This window comes from Topomyia yanbarensis, chromosome 1, assembly GCF_030247195.1.
Source record: "Topomyia yanbarensis strain Yona2022 chromosome 1, ASM3024719v1, whole genome shotgun sequence".
NCBI classification, from domain to species: domain Eukaryota; kingdom Metazoa; phylum Arthropoda; class Insecta; order Diptera; family Culicidae; genus Topomyia; species Topomyia yanbarensis.
This window is the reverse complement of record NC_080670.1, coordinates 79497550-79519092: the sequence shown is the minus strand read 5'-3', so window position 1 is coordinate 79519092 and position 21543 is coordinate 79497550. Positions and strand designations below refer to the sequence as shown.

General features: G+C 43.9%; 1 protein-coding gene across 8 annotated transcripts in view; it reads left to right on the top strand.

Annotated features, from left to right (window-relative positions):
- LOC131678003 (beta-galactosidase-1-like protein) overlaps nucleotides 1-21543 on the top strand; it is a 333431-nt gene that overhangs the window by 129354 nt on the left and 182534 nt on the right. The window contains exon 1 of one of the 8 annotated variants that reach the window (XM_058958118.1): nucleotides 12291-12434. The exons of the other annotated variants lie outside the window; for them this stretch is intronic. The gene's annotated coding sequence lies outside the window, so the exon portion shown is untranslated. Of the gene's footprint in view, nucleotides 1-12290; nucleotides 12435-21543 lie in introns of those variants that run through there. 8 annotated transcript variants of the gene reach the window in all.

Genomic DNA, 21543 nt, shown 5'->3' with positions numbered 1-21543 from the left:
AACTCCACCATCGAAAACGGTGTTTCGTTCGCGTTATTGTGAGGGGACGCGGCGCGGTAGATCTTCTGTGTCGGGGCGGAATCCGGACAAACCTTCTTGGCAAAATCGAATATCCAACGGTTTGAATATTCCACGCTCTCATTAGTACTGTTTCGGTTTCGTAAGCGCCGGGCCGTACTCCAAAGAGTGCTCATCGATGTTTCTCTCGTTAGTTCGTCGACGAACCGGCGCCAGTAGCTACGTTTTTTGGCTTTTATCAAACTCTTCATGCGCGTTTCCGCCATCGTCGGCATGTCGGTAGCTAGCTGGCAGCCTGTCGTCCCGGAAGGTCTTATACGCAGCAGCCTTCTCCGCGTACACGTCTGAGCACTCTTTATCCCACCCTGGATTGGGAGGACGCCCGCGTGAGTTCGCGTCTGGTACGCGTTTAGTCTGAGCTTGAATCGCGGTATCGAGAATCAAGCCAGCCAGGAACCCGTATTCTTCCTCCGGAGGAAGCTCTTGAGTGCACTCGATTTTGTCGGATATCGCGTACGCGTAGCTCTACCAGTCAATATTTCGTGTGAGGTCATACGAAACATTGATTGTATTCGGTGGCCCTGAACCGTTAGCAATATTAATTACGATTGGCAGATGGTCGCTGCCGTGGGGATCAGAGACTACCTTCCACATGCAATCTAACCGCAGCGATGTCGAGCACAGGGATAGATCTAAGGCGCTCGGTCGCGCTGGAGGGGCAGAAATCCGTGTCATTTCACCCGTATTCAAAATAGTCATATTGAAGTTGTCGCAAAGCTCATGGAGTAGGGTGGATCGATTATCGTCATGAAGGCAACCCCATGCCGTGCTGTGGGAGTTGAAGTCACCTAAAACTAGCCTCGGTGCGGGGAGGTGTTCCGCAATATCGAAAAGCCGTTGGTGGCTAACTGAGCCTCTAGGGGGGATGTAGGTGGAAGCAATACAAAGGTCTTTGCCTTTAATTCTGGTTTGGCAAGCGACAACTTCAATGCCTGGTGTCGATGGGAGGTCGATTCGATTGAAAGAATAGCACTTTTTGATCCCCAAAAGTACTCCTCCGTAAGAGTCTTCTCGATCCAAGCGAATAATATTAAAATCGTGGAAGTGAAGGTTTATTTCTGAAGTGAGCCATGTCTCTGATAGGGCAAATGCATCGCATTTCAAATTATTTAGTAACATTTTAAACGAATCGGTTTTCGGGATAATGCTTCTGCAATTCCACTGTAGAACAGTGATTGAATCCTTCACCTCGTTCGATGAATTAGCCATCGAAGGATACAATCGCTGAAAGGAGTGGCCATTTCGCAGTGAAGTGCATCAAAAATGTTTTTACTGCGGGGAGGAAGCTTATCAAGATACTTTTAAGGTGGCCAGAAATGTTTAACGCTGTAAGAATACAGTCCACAATGTCAGAGAAATTTATTAAGCCAGCACTTTTTTCTTTCTCTGGCTGAGATATGGGAAAACTTGGGGTTTTTGATGTTCCTGGAAGTGCTGGGAACTCATTTTCTGAGCTCAGGTTACTGAGACCGGGAGCGAATTGCTTCGGTTTTGCACCAGTACTTCCTTGAGTAGTTATTTTAGGGGGACCATGAAGAGACACCTTCTGGCCTTTACGACGAAGCTTGGAAGAGGAATTGTTCTTCCTTTTTCTACTACTTCTAGGCACAGCAGAAGATGTTCCCTCCTGGGGTTCATCACAGTCGCCTTCGTCAGTAGACAAGTTGGTAAAGATGTTCGTAGAGACAAGTGGCGTAGCTATCTTAAGCATTTCTGCAAAAGATCGCTTAGAGCGTCTCTGAAGGGAACGCTTAAGATTTTCCTCGCGCTGTTTGTACGCGGGACATGAAGGGAGATCATGTGGGTTTCCCCCACAGTAGAGACACTTTTCGACATCTCTACCACAGGAATCATCCGCATGATTTCCACCGCATTTCCCACAGCGGGCTTTATTGCTACAATGGGAGGCTGTGTGTCCCAATTGTTTGCAATTAGTACAGTTCATGACCCGCGGCACAAAGAGGCGAACAGGTAGACGAACCTTGTCAAAGAGAAGGTAGTTGGGTAGAGCAGAGCCGGCGAAGGTCACCCGATAAGAGTCTGAGTTGACGTATATTTTCTTGCCGTCAGCTGCGACTGATGCTGAATGCAAACGTTTGCATTCCGGTATCTTCACTGACTAAGCAAGGGGTCTTTGAAACAGCCAGTCCCATATTTTATCAGGTCCTCGCAATTCAGACTCGAATCGGAAACGACCCCACTGACTTCAACCCTACTAGTTGGAATATACACTTTGTACTCCCTCGTAAAGGGCTCGTAGCCAGCAATATCGTTTGCCTGAGTCAAACTGTTAACAACCACCCGAAGCTTATCAGGGCAAATTTTCGATATTTCTGTCACGGCCGAATACCGATCCGTCAGAACTCGAGAAATTTGTAACAGATTCAAACACTTTTTATCTTTGGTCCGAAAGAAGATCACAAATGGCCCGGTGGCCGAGCTTGGATATACTTTGAGCCGGGGAGCCGATTTTGTTTCGACGTCCATCTCACCTTGAGATGAACCGCCGTCAGGGGAAGTCATTTTTGCACGGGTCTATTGCTCGGTGCACGTTGGTAAGAGAACCAAGAAGGGGAAATGTAAACTAATACTTAGCTTGTGTATGTAACGGTATCCAGACGGCTTACTAGAAGAACGCTGCTTCACTGGTTACTAACTGGTTAACGGTATTCAGAAACAGAAACACAAAAGAAGGGAAAAATACTGAAACCTCGACTAGGCGTAGAGTGTGCGAATAACCCTGAACGCGGATTAACACTATTTGTCGCTATAGAGTGTACGGACCGACAACAAAAGACTTCTATCTCGACTGAGTGCTCGATAACGAATGAATAATTAAATTGTATTTTTATTTCCATTACGTTGCGAAAATTTATTGGTGACACTTCATGCGCTACACTTCATATTATACAGGCGTCGAACTATACGGTGCACAGTGGCGGATTTCCCTAAAAACCTGGCCAAAAGTCGAAAATGGTTTTGATTGTCCTGCAAAAGTACATACCACGGTTTTTTGGGGCGCAGATTACGATTTTGATGTCAGATTTTCAAAATTCAAAATGGCCGACATTTTAATCTAAATATAAGTAAATTTTCACGAATGAAGATTTAATGGTTCCAGTGTATGCCAACAACTTTTATAATGTATCGAATTTTAAATAGTGTGTAGTTAAATTTGTTAGAATTTGTTGATTTGCACACATTAAGATTTTTGGGTGTCTAGATAATGTAGCTATTATGAGAATTGATGTTATTAGCCATGTCAAACTATGTATTTTGAAATATTATACATCATAGTTACAAAACTTTTAAACTTTCTGTACGATTATTATTTATTTGTTGTCCGATGAACAGATTTCTCAAAGAACGAAAAATACTATTTTTCTAAATTATAGAAAATAAGCCGATTCTGCGACGAAATGCATGGAGTGAAAATTGACAACAAGTTTGTATGCAAACTTCGACAACTAAAAATGAATATGACAAAAATACAAGTGAAATTCACTAAGATTCACAGTTTTATTTTATTTAAATTTTACCGAGGATTTGTCCAAAGTCCTTTATTACGATGAAGCGTCCATTTAAATTCATGCGTTATACTTGGTCAGAATATGCTGGTACTGCTTCCTGGTATAGTTTTGAGCAACCAAGTTTTGTTGTCATGCTTGCTGACATGCTACGACTGTCAATCTTCTCACAAACAAATTCGTCAAGCTGGAGTGGTGTACACCAAAGTGAGCGTTTTCGCCAAATCACGGCAGGAGTTCTCAGTATTCTTTTGCACTACTCTACTGATTTTCGTTTGTAGTATCCAGTAATATATTCCACCTTTAGATTTGTTTTGCTTTGCATGATCAAAGGTCATAGTTCCCCGGTGACGTTTAGGCATAGTATTCTTAATCGATTTTTGATATTTGGAACCTTTGGCGATCACTTTTGTTGACCTCGTTGGTTTTCAATATGAACGACCAAAATTATTTACGTCTTTTGCGTTCCACTTTTGATAACTTTTGAACTTGTTTATGAATCTCGATGAAATTTTTACCACTAAATACACAATTCTTCCTGATCAAAATGCGATATTATGCGACTCGCTATAACAACCGGAGATGCAGCAGTAATGAAAAGTACGAGTCCAAATTTAAACTGAAAATTTTATAATCCATCTCCGTCTCCACTTAATCAAAGATTACTCATAAACGGGTAACTTCGGGCAAGAATTCTATAATATTCCAAATGGAGAATCGTTCAAGGAACACAGATTGTCTTGAAACATAGTGGACATACGTGGACAAAAAAAGTAATTCATTTATTTAGCAAAGATGTGTGTTGAAACCATTTGCTACAAAAGCGTGAAAGTTATTGACATTTTCAATAAACAAAAAAAATAATATCTTTTGACTTCAATACATAAAAATAAAGTACATACCGTCAGCGTAACTTTCCATTATTCCACATTCGAAACCGGCACTTTCATCAAAATCAGCTACACTTTTTTTTTTTTTTTTTTTTTTATTCATTTCGTTTATTTGATAGGCACAAATGCGTTAGCTTGGCGGTGCCGAATTCTTTTGTTTTTACATTTTGAATATCTTAAAACTAGGAGGTTACAATGTTGAAATATTTTTTTAAAAAAGAGAAAAAATTTACAGCTATCTTAAGACTAGAAAAAAAAAATTCTATATATAAAAGAGGGGGCAAAAGATTTTTTTTATGAAAAATTTTAAAACAAGGAATTCAATACTAATAGTTTTTTAGGAAATATTTACAGTTATCTTAAAACTAACAATATAGTTTGGTACACAAAAGGGGGAACAAATATTTATGAAAAATTTCACAGATGTTTTAAAACTAGGGATACAATTCTATTTACAAGATGGGGGACAATAGTTTTAACAAAGAGTAGAAATTACAACTATCTTAAAACTAGGAATACGGAATACAAATTTGATTTTTTATCGGATACTTATGCTTGGTCATTTCCAAAATCGGTGTAGAAGTAGTTGTATCAAGGACAGGGGAGAGAAGGCGTAGATGGTGACCGGTAGAGAAGAGCAAAACTTGCAACTTTCGGGCAAACGGGAGATCAGCGAAACAAATTTGCGCCTCAGTCTAGTAGGTCGGATTGGCGGATGGTATTCTTCGGACCCGCGGGGAATCCTTCAAAGGGAATCCTTCGGACCTCGAGTCGCTCTCGCTTCAGATTCCGTAGCGATAAGGGCGACGGCGGTTACATAGTGGCAGTCTGAAGCTTATCGGTTCCACACGGCAAGAGAAAACTTCTAAAAACGAGAAATAAAAAGAGAGGGGCTAAATTGGGATATTTATCGTTTTTATGAAAGTATAAATAAGGGACATATAGGGGAAATCACGATTTGCCAGCATATCTCGGACTGGGACATTGGGTGGTCTACCTCGGGCCCGAAGGGAATCCTTTAACTGAGACCTGGCGTCCAAATACCCGGCGCATACCCAGACAACGTGCTCGATGTCATGATAACCCTCGTCACAAGCGCACAGACTACTCTCCGCAAGCCCAATACGCCGCAAATGTGCATCTAAGGTGTAGTGGTTGGACATAAGTCGGGACATTACACGAATAAAATCCCGACCCACATCCATCCCCCTGAACCAAGGCTTCGTTGATACCTTTGGGATAATCGAATGTAGCCATCGTCCAAGTTCACCATTGCTCCACGAGGTTTGCCAACTGTTGAGTGTCCTCTGACGACAAATACTAAAAAATTCGTTGAAGCAGATTGGTCTTTCGTATATTTCACCATTTAATGCGCCCACCTTTGCTAATGAGTCGGCCTTTTCATTGCCCGGGATAGAACAATGAGAGGGTACCCAAACAAAGGTAATCTGATAAGATTTTTCAGATAACGTACACAAGGACTCCTGTATCTTCCCCAGAAAATACGGGAATTGCTTTTTAGGCTTCACCGCACGAAGAGCCTCGATAGAGCTGAGGCTGTCCGAAATGATGAAGTAGTGATCTGTGGGCAGAGTGTCGATGATCCCAAGGGTGTACTGAATTGCAGCTAACTCTGCGACGTAAACTGAAGCGGGATCATTGAGCTTGAATGAAACGGTGATAGTATTGTTGAAGATACCGAAGCCAGTGGACCCATCGAGATTTGATCCGTCAGTGTAGAACATTTTGTCACAGTCGACTTCTCGGAATTTATTATAAAATATATTGGGGATCACTTGAGGGCGTATATGGTCCGGGATTCCACGAATCTCTTCCTTCATGGATGTGTCGAAGAATACAGTAGAATCAGAAGTATCTAGGAAACGAACACGGTTGGGAACCAAGGCTTCGTTGATACCTTTGGGATAATCGAATGTAGCCATCGTCCAAGTTCACCATTGCTCCACGAGGTTTGCCAACTGTTGAGTGTCCTCTGACGACAAATACTAAAAAATTCGTTGAAGCAGATTGGTCTTTCGTATATTTCACCATTTAATGCGCCCACCTTTGCTAATGAGTCGGCCTTTTCATTGCCCGGGATAGAACAATGAGAGGGTACCCAAACAAAGGTAATCTGATAAGATTTTTCAGATAACGTACACAAGGACTCCTGTATCTTCCCCAGAAAATACGGGAATTGCTTTTTAGGCTTCACCGCACGAAGAGCCTCGATAGAGCTGAGGCTGTCCGAAATGATGAAGTAGTGATCTGTGGGCAGAGTGTCGATGATCCCAAGGGTGTACTGAATTGCAGCTAACTCTGCGACGTAAACTGAAGCGGGATCATTGAGCTTGAATGAAACGGTGATAGTATTGTTGAAGATACCGAAGCCAGTGGACCCATCGAGATTTGATCCGTCAGTGTAGAACATTTTGTCACAGTCGACTTCTCGGAATTTATTATAAAATATATTGGGGATCACTTGAGGGCGTATATGGTCCGGGATTCCACGAATCTCTTCCTTCATGGATGTGTCGAAGAATACAGTAGAATCAGAAGTATCTAGGAAACGAACACGGTTGGGAGTATACGTAGAAGGATTAATGCTCTGTGCCATGTAGTCGAAGTACAAGGACATAAATCGGGTTTGAGAATTAAGCTCGACGAGCCTCTCGAAGTTTTCAATCACCAACGGGTTCAGAATGTCGCATCGGATGAGCAATCGATATGAGAGTTCCCAAAATCGATTTTTTAGCGGAAGAACGCCCGCCAGCACTTCGAGACTCATCGTATGGGTCGAATGCATGCAACCCAAGGCAATGCGCAAGCAACGATACTGGATTCTCTCCAGTTTGATGAAGTGTATGTTCGCAGCGGAGCGGAAACAGAAACACCCGTACTCCATCACCGATAATATCGTTGTTTTGTACAACCTGATCAGGTCTCCTGGGTGAGCACCCCACCATGTTCCAGTTATTGTTCGGAGAAAATTGATCCTTTGTTGGCATTTCTGTTTCAGATACCTAATGTGACATCCCCAGGTACCTTTAGAATCGAACCATACCCCGAGATATTTAAATGTGAAAACCTGATTGATCGTTACACCCATTAATAGAAGCTGGAGTTGCGCCGGCTCACGCTTCCTAGAAAAAACAACCAACTCAGTTTTCTCCGTGGAGAACTCAATACCCAGCTGAAGAGCCCAAGCAGACAAATTGTCCAAGGTATTTTGTAATGGTCCTTGCAAATCGGCAGCTTTGGGCCCTGTAACAGAGACCACCCCGTCGTCTGCAAGTTGCCTTAGCGTGCATGAATTGGCAAGACAATCGTCAATGTCATTAACGTAAAAATTGTAGAGCAGGGGACTTAGACATGAGCCCTGGGGAAGATCCATGTAGCTAAATCGCGATGTTGTTAAATCGCCATGCGAAAAGTGCATGTGCTTTTCAGACAACAGGTTTAGCAAAAAGTTATTTAGAGTCGGTGAAAGACCATGCTGGTGCAGCTTCTCTGACAGAATGTTGATAGAAACTGAGTCAAAAGCCCCCTTAATATCCAAGAAGACTGATGCCATCTGCTCTTTGTTAGCATAGGCCATTTGGATTTCTGTAGAAAGCAACGCAAGGCAATCGTTCGTCCCTTTGCCTTTGCGGAAGCCAAATTGTGTATCTGACAGTAAGCCATTTGCTTCAACCCAATTGTCGAGGCGAAACAAGATCATTTTCTCGAACAACTTCCGAATACAGGACAGCATTGAAATCGGCCGATACGAGTTGTGGTCGGAGGCTGGTTTTCCTGGTTTTTGAATGGCGATGACCTTCACTTGCCTCCAGTCATGAGGGACAATGTTACCCTCAAGAAACTTGTTAAATAAGTTCAGCAAGCGCCTTTTTGCAGTGTCAGGCAGATTCTTCAGCAAGTTGAATTTGATTCTGTCTAACCCTGGGGCGTTATTGTTGCATGATAAGAGAGCAAGTGAAAACTCCACCATCGAAAACGGTGTTTCGTTCGCGGTATCGGGAGGAGACGCGGCGCGGCACGTTTTCTGTACCGGGACAGAGTCCGGACAGATCTTCTTGGCGAAAGCGAATATCCAACGGTTTGAATATTCCACGCTCTCGTTGGTACTATTACGGTTACGCATACGTCGAGCCGTACCCCAAAGAGTGCTCATCGCTGTTTCTCTCGTTAACCCGTCGACGAACCGGCGCCAATAACTGCGTTTTTTGGCTTTCATTAGACTCTTCATTCGCCTTTCTAACGACGCGTACTGTTGATAGCTAGCGGGTAACCCGTCTTCCCGGAAGGCCTTATATGCAGTGGACTTCTCCGCGTACAGCTCTGAGCACTCTTTATCCCACCACAGGGTGGGAGACCGTCCATGGGTATTCGCGCTGGGTACTGGTTTAGTCTGAGCTTGATTCGCACTGTCGAGAATCAAGCCAGCCAAAAACCTGTACTCTTCCTCCGGAGGAAGTTCTTGAGCGGATTCGATTTTAACGGATATCGCGGTCGCGTAACTCTTCCAATCAATGTTCCGTGTGAGGTCATACGAGACATTGATTGTTTCCGATGGTCTTGAACCGTTAGCAATTGAAATCACGATAGGCAAATGATCGCTACCGTGGGGATCAGGGATCACCTTCCACATGCAATCTAACTGTAGCGATGTCGAGCAAAGCGATAAATCCAACGCGCTTGCGCGTGCTGGTGGTGTAGGAATCCGCGTCATTTCTCCCGTGTTTAAGATGGTCATGTTGAAATTGTCGCAAAGATCTTGGATTAATGTTGATCTATTATCATCATGAAGACAACCCCATACCGTACCGTGCGAGTTAAAGTCTCCCAGAACTAGCCGCGGTGCCGGTAAGGATTCCGTGATATTACAAAGCGTTCGGTGCCCTACCGAGGCTCTAGGAGGAATGTAGATGGAAGCAATGCAAAGGTCTTTACCTTTGATTAAAACTTGACAAGCGACAATTTCAATGCCTGGTGTCGAAGGGAGGTTAATTCGGTTGAAAGAATAGCACTTTTTGATCCCCAAAAGTACTCCTCCATAAGGGTTTTCTCGATCCAGACGAATTATATTAAAGTCGTGGAAGTTGAGATTTATATCAGAAGTTAACCAGGTTTCACATAATGCGAAAGCATCACATTTTAAACTGTTTAGTAAGAATTTGAAGGAATCGATTTTCGGGAGGATACTTCTGCAATTCCACTGTAGAACAGTGATCGAATCGGTGACCTCGTTCGATGACTTAGCCATCGAAGGATACGATCGCTGCAAGGAGGGGCCATTTAGTAGTCAACTGCTTCAAAAATGTTTGCACTATAGGGAGAAAACGTATCAGAAGGCTTTTAAGAGGATCAGTAACATTGAAAGCTGTGAAAATTAAGTCCACTATGTCAGAAAATTTCATTAGTCCGTTACTGGACTGAGTATCTGTTTGAAAAACGGGGACACTTGGGGTTTTTGGTGTCCCTGGAAGTGGTGGGTACTCCTTGTTAGAATTAATATTTCCAAGTCCTGGAGCAAATTGCTTCGGCTTTTGTGCATCACTTCCGTTGGATTTATTGGTTGTAGATGGCGCACTCTGAGTGGACGACACCTTGGCACCCTTACGAGGCAATGTAGGGGAGGCTAGATTTCTCCTCTTCCTGGATTCCCCTGGGTTAACCAATGATGTTCCCTCTTGTGGGTCGTCAGATTCTTGCTCAACGCCAGCCAATAGAGCAAAGGAATTTTCGGAAGGGACAGATGGCGAAGCATTCTTTAGCATTTCTGCATAAGAGTGCCTCGAGCGATCCTTAAGGGAGCGCTTAATTTTATCCCCGCGCTGCTTGTACACCGGGCATGACTTAAGAGCATGCGGAGGGCCCCCGCAGTAAATACACTTCTCAGTTTCTCCACCGCAAGCGTCATCCTCATGCTCTCCCTCGCATTTGCCGCACCGTTTTTTATTGCCACAATAAGTGGCTGTGTGGCCCAGTTGCTTGCAATTGCTGCAGTTCATTACCCGCGGTACAAACAGGCGAACGGGTAAGCGAACCCTATCCAGGAGGACATAGTTGGGAAGAGCAGACCCGGAGAAAGTCACCCGAATCGAGTCTGACGGAGAATAAGTTGTCTTATCATTTTCTGTTTTTGCAGAATACAATTGCTTGCATTCCAGAATCTTCACCTTTTGAAGTGAAGGGTCCTTAAAGCAGCCAACCCCGTACTTCAACAGGTCTTCGCACTTTAGACCCGGTTCGGCGACTATTCCATCGATCTCCACTGCCCTACAAGGCACATACACTCTGAATTGTTTCGTAAAACGCTCGCTGCGAGCAATCTGGTTTGCCTGATCGAGGTCATTTACTATAACGCGTATCTTATTGGCTCGAACACGTGTTATCTGAGCTACGGCCGGGTAGTTAGCAGTCAGCTCCCGTGATATTTCTAGAATATTGGGCGATTTCGTGTTGGGCCGGAAATACACCACCCAGGGTCCATTTGAACTGGCTGGGTATGTTTTAATACGGGGAGGACTGGGGGAATCAGGGGAGGGAGTAATATCGGGTTTATCCGGTAAATCCATGGGAATATCATTCCCATCCAATGTTACTTCGCCCTCGGCCATTTAGGCACGAGGATAGCACGTGATGTAAACGAGAGATGAAACTTATATTCAGGGGAAAGGGAAAAGTAGACCGATCGGGGAAAGGGAAACGAAAGAAAGAAAAATAATACTTAGCTTATATAGCGGCGTGTCCGGCAATTCTGGTATTCACTTCACCAGCCTGGGCACCGGCGAACAAAGACTGCCTCAAACAATAGTTGACCTTCACTGACAATATATATTCTTGTTCACTTTATGCACAGCACCAGAAAACGAACTGCTTCGATCGAGAGCTCGGAGAGTTATGAATCAGCTACACTTGAATAATACTGATATTTCGGGCGGTCGATAAAAAATATGGGCAAAACGCGATGGATTAAACTGGTTGGATGTGTCAACAACTCAAATATGGTAATTTTGGAGCGTTTCACTTAAAAAAAGCATGCAGCAGTGTTATCTAAAGGACAATAAATGTATTAGAACCCAAAGTACTATCATGCAATTTTCGACTTTTGGCCAGGTTTTTAGGCAAATCCGCCACTGTGCGGTGACGCCAACTATAACATGTTCGGTGTATCGGAAAAAATGTAAACATGTGGCATGAATGACTTTAACGAGAAATTTTAAAAGGAAATTATTCTTTTACCGTCGAGGTAGCATTAATACCAATAGTTTAACTATTGGGTCATACTCCTAAGAGAAGCGCAGGGAAATATTATCACAAGAAACAATAAAATAGTCAATTTCCAGTAAAATTCGAGCTATTTTAAACCAACGGAAAATGAAATGTATTAATACATGCGTTTCATATAAAAATCAATGGATAGGAATAAGAACTCAATGATTATAGGAACTGAAATTGGACGCGATTACAAATTGAAACATAAATTTACTCGCAACTTTGATGGTTTTCCAATAAAGAGGAACTGATAGTATTTGATTGATGTAATGCTGCTACTGCTTTCAACATTTTTTCCAGTTGCATTATTTGACAAACTGAGTTCGCACACCGAGAAAAAAGCACTCAAGAATTTTATAAGTCTCGGAATATGAAGCAGCCTTATAACGATTCCATTGAATGCTTTAGAATGTCATAAGCAGGCTGTAGGGTTTACCCCTGAAGACGGTCCTGATTAATTTACAGTGACAGCGAGGTACTGCGATGCGGCCCTGTTGCGGGAAGGAGGACAGAATGAAAAGGAGCGACGGAGGAAAAAGAAAAAAGGCCTAACGAGTGAGAGAAAGTTTAGCTAAAATAACATCGATTTAAGAAACGAACGATTGTTTCCTTCCCTACAAACTTGGCGACGAGGACTGTGATTTGAACGTGATTGAGGGTAAGTATCTGATTGAACAGAATCACTTCAAATATCTACATTTTTTTGACGCTCGAAAGAAAAAAAATGGTGTAAGAAAATGGCCACTTGGCTGGTGGAAACATGTAGAGAATATGCGCGAATGGATATATTGGTGTGAGTTATGTTAACCTATTGAGGAAGTATGCGAAAGTTTAAAGAAAAACCGATTTAATCCACCTATCAGTGAGATGAGACATTTCTTACACATATCACTGTTGTATTATTCATTAGTTTGTCGAACACACGCAAAGTTGGCAAGCAACTAGATGTGAGATAAGCACAGTTCGAGTCCTGCACGAATAACACTTCGAATAAACTGAATAAATAGAAGAAAAATAATAAAACAAATAAAAATTTAAAATAATTATGAAGCAAAAAAAGTTATTCATAAAATGAGAAGAATGATTAATATAAATCAAATTGATACGAATATGATGCATGAGATAATAAACTGATCGGAATGCATACAAAGAAAATAATGAATACAATAGATAAAATGAGGTCGAATAGACAAAATGAATCAAAAGAATGTTAAATGCAAAAAATCATTAAAATGAAATGATCATATATTTAAAATAAGACAAATATTTAAAATAAAAAATAAACATATCAAATGTAATTCATGAAATGAATGATCTGGAAAAATGAGTATAAGAAATAAAATTTAAAAATGTTCGTCAAATCAAGTAAATGAATAAAACGAATTTCACGAATTCCAAAACCATTGTTTCAGAATATTCTGAAGTGTTTGTGAAAATCCTATTGCAAAGAGCACGTTTTCGTTCTTCTTTTCTTGAGGGCGTTTTAGGATTATATAGTGTTTCTACTATATTGATAGGCCTTAATTAGTCATCAGGAATCTAAACCAGAAATTTGTCTTGGAATTAAAAAATGTCTTTTTGGTCACAGATATCTGAAAAATGATTTTTGCACAGAATTGTATTTTCAGGTCCAGTATTTTAACACGTAACTGGAAATAGTAAACCGAGATAAGGCCACCTGTAAATAGTACCGTAAACCGGGGTGACTTTGATCATCGGGGTGACTTTGATCACTCGAAACTTTTTTCGTAGATCGCTTATTAAACCAGAATAGTCTACCGAATCATTTTATTTGATATAATTTTTACTCTAAACTTATAAAATACTGATTTGTTATACTTTTTGAGTATATTGATCGGTTTTTGTGTACAAAAACTACAAATCACCAAAATTTGACTTTCCCTTATTTTTACGAAGCTTCGCACAGTGTCTATTTTTTTATAAAACAAATAAGTCTCAGATTTGAGCAAGAGTAATAAATTACAAGCGAGTTTTTATTTTCCTTTAGATTGGGATGTGCCAAATTTAGTTTCAAGAGTTTGTTTATTTTAAATACATTTTTTGTGAAACTAGTTGGCAATTATTTCGAATTATTTAAAGCTAAAATTCTCAACATTTTTTATTGTTCAATATTCCAACGTGTTAAAATAGATGAAACTTTTTGTATATTGATAAAGCAATGAAATAAAACAATTTTTGCAGTTTTTAAGGTTTTCAGAATATTTTATTCTAGTTGGACACAAATTATACGAATTTTGGTTACTCGAATTGTACAGTACATTGAAATACTTTTTATAATACCAATTAATAACTATTTAACAATGAGTATCTTTCCAGAATTGGTTTAAACAAACATTTGAACGAAAAACATTGACATTAACAACTTAATGTGGATGAACATGCAGGTTATCAAAGTCACCCCGGAATACGAAAACGGACTTCAACTTGAAATTATTTTTGGAAAAAATAGCTGGAAGCGGAGAATTTTAGGTAAAACCATCCAATCTTGTTCTCCATACATCAGTACATGGTTTAAAAATATTAAACTTGAAAAAAATGTGTTGCGTCTAAAAATATGTAATGATTACTTCGAAAAGTGATCAATGTCACCCCGATTTACGGTATTCATTTGCATTGAAGTGTATAGAAAAGTGTCAAGTGTCTAGGTTATGTTGGCAATTTTATTATTGTCGATGGTACAGAAGCCGTACATTCAGACGATTACAATGCAGTCTCTTTCCACTCGTTCTGGAGATATGGGTTTATGAGTCCTACACAAAACAATAACATGACAAAGGAATGGTTCAAACTACCAGAATAAGTATTTAAATTTATCGAAAAGCCAGTGGCCATTGAAAGTATCCCTGGACTGCTTTTGAGAGACGAACATACTTGAAATTACAAGTCGTAGGGTAAAGTGCCTATTTTCACCATACTAAGCAGGGTGCCTTAGGGTGTAGAATACGAAGCACTCAAACGAAACGTCTATTGAATTGTCCAATTCCTGTGCTAATTCTGGAATTGACGCTTCAATTGAAGCGTTCTCAGCATAAGGTAAATTTGGGCAATTGAAACCATCGCTATAAGTTAAAAACCTGTTTTAATCCACCTAGAGGTGCAATTGTGCCTTTCTCATTTCTCCAAACTATGATTTAATAGCTGGTTCGTACAATATAACATTATGGAAATGTCTTTCATTCTTATTACACTTGGTAAGTATATATATAAGAGCACCTTTTTGCATTCATCGCGGTATCGGTTTGAATCGGAGTTTTCTATGTGATCGCACTCCACAACCCGTAACTCCGGAGCTGCAAGTCGGATGGAGATGGAATTTAATATCAGTTTCCGGGGACGCAACACCTTTCATTTGAGACTAAGTTGATCAAATCGGTCTAACTATTTTCGAGAAACCAATACAACCGTTATTCTGAATTTGGATGCTTCCGGATCCGTCGATGGTAGCCAGTGTGACCAAAGAGACTTTGAATGACTGTTGGTGACCTAGATCTACAAATTCAACAGTTGTGTTCACATTTTGGAAAAAAATTCACCTTTTTACATTCATCGCAGAATTCGTTAGAATCGGGATTTGCTGCGTGATCGTACGTATCACCCTGTAATTCAGGAACCAGAACTCGGATCCACACAAAATTCAACAGCAGCTGATGGACCTTTCATTTAAAATCAAGTTTGTCAAAATCGGTTCAGAAAATTTCGAGAAACCGATGTGGACAAATCAACAAATTTTGTTTTGTAACCATACTCTTCAACTTGTAATCCGGAACAAGATGTCGGTTGAAAATGAAATTCAATAGCAACCTATGGGAATATTATACCTTTCATTTGAATCTTAGTTTGTAAAAATTGGTTCAGCCATCTCCGAGAAACCGATGTTGTCATTTTGTTAACAAATCCGCACATACACACATACATACATACATACATACATACATACATACATACATACATACATACATACATACATACATACATACATACATACATACATACATACATACATACATACATACATACATACATACATACATACATACATACATACATACATACATACATACATACATACATACATACATACATACATACATACATACATACATACATACATACATACATACATACATACATACATACATACATACATACATACATACATACATACATACATACATACATACATACATACATACATACATACATACATACATACATACATACATACATACATACATACATACATACATACATACGACCCAGCATAACGAACAAGTGCAACAGCAAGTGCAACCACAACAGCAGCAGCAGCGAGAGCAGCCTAGCGAGTCCACACAGAGCACGAGCGGCAACAAACCAACTGGACGCCAAGGAAAGCTAGGATTTCAGGTGCGCACACCGAAACCAAGCGTTACCCAAGAAGACCAGCAGTCTGGGTTACCTAAAGTGACGAAGTTGAGGCAAAAAATTGATGAACTCTACGAATTCGTCAAAAGCAAGGGCAACGTGCACGGACATATCAAGGATCTAGTGATTACCATTAAATCCGCCGTAGCAGCAGCCGAATGCGAACATATGGCGTTACTAGAGCGAGCTGAAAACGCCGAAAATGCGCTGAAGTCAACAGCTATAGAAGAAGCAGAAGCCTATGAGACACCGAACGGCGGCCGGGAATCTCGTTCTGTGAAAAGAATAAGGGAAACGCCAGGAGAGGAGGAGGAACCGAAGAAGCCCAGGAAGGTCGGTGAAGGACAGCGAAAAGCCGAAAATCGCAGAGTGAATGGCGTACCGTAGAAACCGCAGAAGAGAGGAAGAAAAAACAAAGAAAAGGAGGAAAAGAAGAAAAAGAAGAAAGAAGACCTTCGGCCACGCCAGCAGAAGCAAAGGGGAGACGCTCTAGTCGTCAAAGTAAACGAAGGCGTGACGTACGCTGCGATCCTCAAAAGGGTGCGAGAGGATCCCAAGTTGAAGGAGCTGGGGGAGAACGTTATAAGAACCAAGCGTACTCAGAAAGGCGAAATGCTGTTCGAGCTGAAGAAAGATCCATTGATCAAGAGCTCGGCCTACCGGGAACTTGTGGCAGAAGCGGTGGGAGGAGAAGCGAATGTGAGAGCATTAGTTCAGGAAGCAGTGGTCGAGTGCAGGAATCTGGACGAGATCACAACGACGACGAGTGAGAAGCGGGCTAATAGAGCAAGGAAACCTGGAGAGGGAGCAGATATCAATAAGATTGAGGAAGGCGTACAGTGGCACACAGACAGCAGTGATACGCTTATCGCCAACCGCAGCCAACAAGCTTATGTCGACCGGTAAGATCAAAATCGGGTGGTCGGTGTGCTTCTTGCGATTGATCCCTAGAGTCACTAAACAAATGGAGAGGTGTTTCAGATGCCTGGGTTTTGGCCATCAGGCAAGAAACTGTTGTGGCAGTCAACAACAGAAATGAAGTGCGACGTTGCAATTATTGCAGAGCCGTATCGTGTCCCTCCCGATAACGGTAACTGGGTGGTGGATAGTGCAGGGATGGCGGCAATCCAAGTGATGGGCGGTTTCCCTGTTCAAGAAGTGGTGGATAGCACACACGAAGGTTTCGTGATCGCCAAGATAAACGGCGTATTCGTGTGTAGCTGTTATGCTCCTCCACGGTGGACACCAGAGCAATACAACCGGATGCTGGACGCATTAATCGACTCGTTAGTCGGGCGAACGCCGGTTGTTATAGGAGGAGATTTCAACGCTTGGGCCGTGGAGTGGGGTAGCAGGCTGACCAACGCACGAGGTTACAGCCTATTGGAAGCACTGGCAAAGCTGGACGTAAAGCTGTGCAATGAAGGTTCCGCTAGCACATTCCGTAAAGACGGTCGGGAATCCATCATCGACGTAACATTCTGCAGCGCGTCGCTGATGGATGACATGAATTGGCGAGTTAGTGAGCAGTACACACATAGTGATCACCAAGCCATCCACTACACCATTGGTCGGCGAAATCGTACGGTGACGCAGAGAGTGAGGACTGGCGAGCGGAAGTGGAAAATAAAGGAATTCGAAAAGGACCTTTTTGTGGAAGCACTTCGTGCTGACAGCGCCACTCCAATTCCGAGTGCCGATGAGCTGTCGGAAACAATAGCTAGGGCATGCGATATAACAATGCCGAGGAAAATGGAGCCGAGGAACTACCGGCGTCCGGCGTACTGATGGAACGAAAGGCTAAGCATCCTCCGGGCTACTTGCTTAAAAGCCAGAAGACGCGTTCAGAGAGCAAGATCTGAGGCAGTCAGAGAAGAGTGTAAGGTAACATTCTGGGCGGCTAGGGCCGCTTTTAAACGTGAGATAGTGCTAAGCAAGTCCACCTGCTACAAGGAGCTGTGCAGAGAAGTAGACGCTAACCCCTGGGGCAATGCTTACCGTGTCGTTATGGCCAGGATCAAGGGCCCAATGACGCCAGCCGAAATGTGCGGCGACAAGCTGAAAATTATCGTGGAGGGCCTTTTGCCGAAGCACGACCCAACCGCATGGCCGCCTACACCGTACGCTGATGCAGATGGTGGAAATGCAGGTGACAATCGGGTTTCCAACGACGAGCTCCTTATAGTGGCAAAAGGGCTGAAAGCGAAGAAATCTCCCGGACCGGATGGTATCCCCAACGTGGCACTGAAGACTGCGATCCTGGCGTCTCCGGACATGTTCAGGATAGTCCTACAGAAATGCCTGGACGATGGCTACTTCCCGGATAGATGGAAGATCCAGAAGCTAGTGTTACTGCCAAAACCAGGGAAACCACCTGGAGATCCAACATCGTATCGGCCTATATGCCTGCTGGATACTCTCGGTAAACTCCTGGAAAGAGTCATCCTCAATAGGCTGACGACCTACGCTGAAAGTGAGAACGGACTATCGCAGAGACAGTTCGGGTTCCGGAAAGGAATATCGACGGTGGACTCCATCCGCATCGTCATCGCGAACGCGGAGAAAGCATTGAAGCAAAAGAGAAGGGGTCATCGCTACTGCGCCGTGGTAACGATAGACGTGAAGAACGCGTTCAACAGTGCTAGCTGGGGAGCCATCGCCGTAGCGCTGCATAGAATGCGGGTTCCGGACTATCTGTGCAAGGTTCTGAAAAGTTACTTTCAGAACCGAGTACTGGTCTACGAAACGAACACGGGGCAGAGGTCGATTAGGGTAACGGCGGGAGTACCTCAGGGCTCCATACTCGGCCCAACGCTCTGGAATATTATGTACAACGGAGTGTTAACACTGGAACTGCCCAGGGGAGTGGAGATCGTCGGCTTTGCAGATGATGTTGTCCTGACGATAACGGGCGAGACCCTTGAGGAGGTGGAGATGCTGACGGCAGAGACAATAGGCATCGTGGAAACCTGGATGGTTAACGTCAGGTTGTAGCTGGCTCACCACAAGACTGAGGTAGTGCTGGTTAGCAATCGTAAGCAAATCCAGCGTCTCGAGATCAGCGTCGGGGGACAATCCATTCCATCGATGCGCGCGCTGAAGCACCTTGGTGTGATGGTTGACGATCAGTTGAATTACAACTGCCATGTCGACTATGTATGTGAGAAGGCTGCGAGGACAACTAGCGCATTGGCAAGGATCATGCCGAATCACGGAGGGGCAAGAGGCAGCACGAGACGTCTCCTGGCGAATGTATCATCCTCAATCCTGATAAAAGGCGTACCGGCCTGGGCTGCTGCGCTGAACTCAAAGCGGAACCGGACGAAGTTGACAAGCACTTTTCGCCTAATGGCTGTTCGTGTCGCAAGTGCGTACAGAACGATATCGTCGGAGGCGGTATGCGTAATTGCCGGGATGATTCCCATCTGCATCACTCTGGCTGAGGACGTAGAATGCTACCAGCGGAGAATTGAACGTAATGCAAGGAGACTGGTTCGAGCGGACTCGTTGGCTAAGTGGCAGCAAGAGTGGGATTACGCGGAGAAAGGAAGGTGGACCCACCGACTCATCCCAAATGTGTCTACTTGGGTACATAGGAAGCAAGGAGAGGTGAACTTCCATCTGACGCAGTTTTGTCCGGGCATGGATGCTTCCGGAAATACCTACATCGGTTTGGACATGCTTCGTCACCCCTTTGCCCGGAGTATGTGAACGTGCAAGAGACACCGGAACACGTGATAAACAGTCGGAGGTGCCAAACCCCTTCGCTAGAGGTGGTTTGGCGAGGTCTCCCCCCCGTGGGGAGAGTGGTGGAGCGATGTGTGCCGCATCTGAAAGCACCAGTGACCCTCCAGCAGCGGTAGGCTATAGCCCTACCAACGCACCGGACGGGCCATTATCGGCGATGCGCAAAGTGGTGGAGCAGCTCGATGCAATAATCGAGTACACTAGCGCAAAGCAAAACATAAGCAAGGAGTTAAAACAGAGTCTCCTGGAACTCCGAAAAACTGTTCATGTCGCAAGACAGAAACAGCGGGCTTATGCCAAGAGGGTGGAATGTCGGGAGAAGTCCGAAAGAGAAACCCAGACAGTGGCCTCCAAGAAGGAGGGAAAAGAGAAGGTCGATACGGGCACTTAGACAGTGCCCTTCACCTTCTATGAAGCAGCCACGTCGCTTGAAGCGGCGGCCGAGTTCCCCTCGAAGGGAAAAGGCAAGGGCAAGGGCAATCGCAAGACGGCGTCGAATGCGAAGCGCCCTAGGAAGTCGCCAGGCGAGGGTGCAAAAAGCGACACCACACGGCGTGCAACCGTTAAGGTCAAACGCCGTTTGGGCGAGTTAAGCGAGGGCGAGAGTGACCTCGCTGAGCAGAGTGTTGGTACCAGCAACCCGGCGCAACCAGGGCAGGGGGGCCCAAACCCCTGGACGCTGGTTACCAGGAAGAAGCCGGCACCGACACCGGAGGTACCGCGGCCCGCGAAGAAGGCCAAGGACAGAGGCGAGGCCTTGTGGTTGAAAACCGACAACGACAAATATGCCGATGTCCTAAAGTCGATGAAGGCGGCCGAAAGTCTTTCGGCCCTTGGGCAAGATGTGCGTAGCGTGAGACGCACCAACACGGGAGAAATGCTTCTGGTACTGAAGCGAGGCGCACAATCTAGTGCGGTATATAAGGCCTTGGCCCAAGAGGTCCTTGTGAGGGCGCCCAAGTCAGGTCGCTAGGGGCGGAAATGACTCTCCAGTGCAAGCACTTGGACGAGTTCACGACCGCAGAAGACGTCGTCGCAGCCGTTAAGGAGCATTGCGACGTCACAATCGAGCGGGCCTCTGTGCGATTGAGAGATGGACCCTCTGGCACCCAAGTAGCCTACCTCAGGCTACTGAAGGCGGATGCCAAAAAGGTAACCGAGAAAGGGAAGCTGAAGATCGGCTGGTCGGTATGCCCTATTAGTATACCCCAGCCGCCTTCAGTGGATAGGTGCTATCGGTGCCTTGAGTCCGGCCACAAAGCATACGAGTGCAAAGGTATAGATAGGAGCAAACTATGTCGTCGCTGCGGCGAGGAGGGACATAAAGAGCGGGGGTGCACTAAGGCACACAAGTGCTTTATTTGCACCGCTAAGAAGCAAGCCCATAAACATGCTATGGGCGGACCTTCGTGTCCCTTCGGTGAGCTAAATAAGAAGAAGCCGTGAACGTCACACAGCTAAATCTTAACCATTGTGTAGCAGCCCAACAGCTGCTGTGGCAGTCGGTCTCGGAGTCGAGGACAGATGTCGCCCTCTTATCAGACCCGTACCGCATCCCTGCCGGCAACGGCAATTGGGTGTCGGACGGGTCTGGA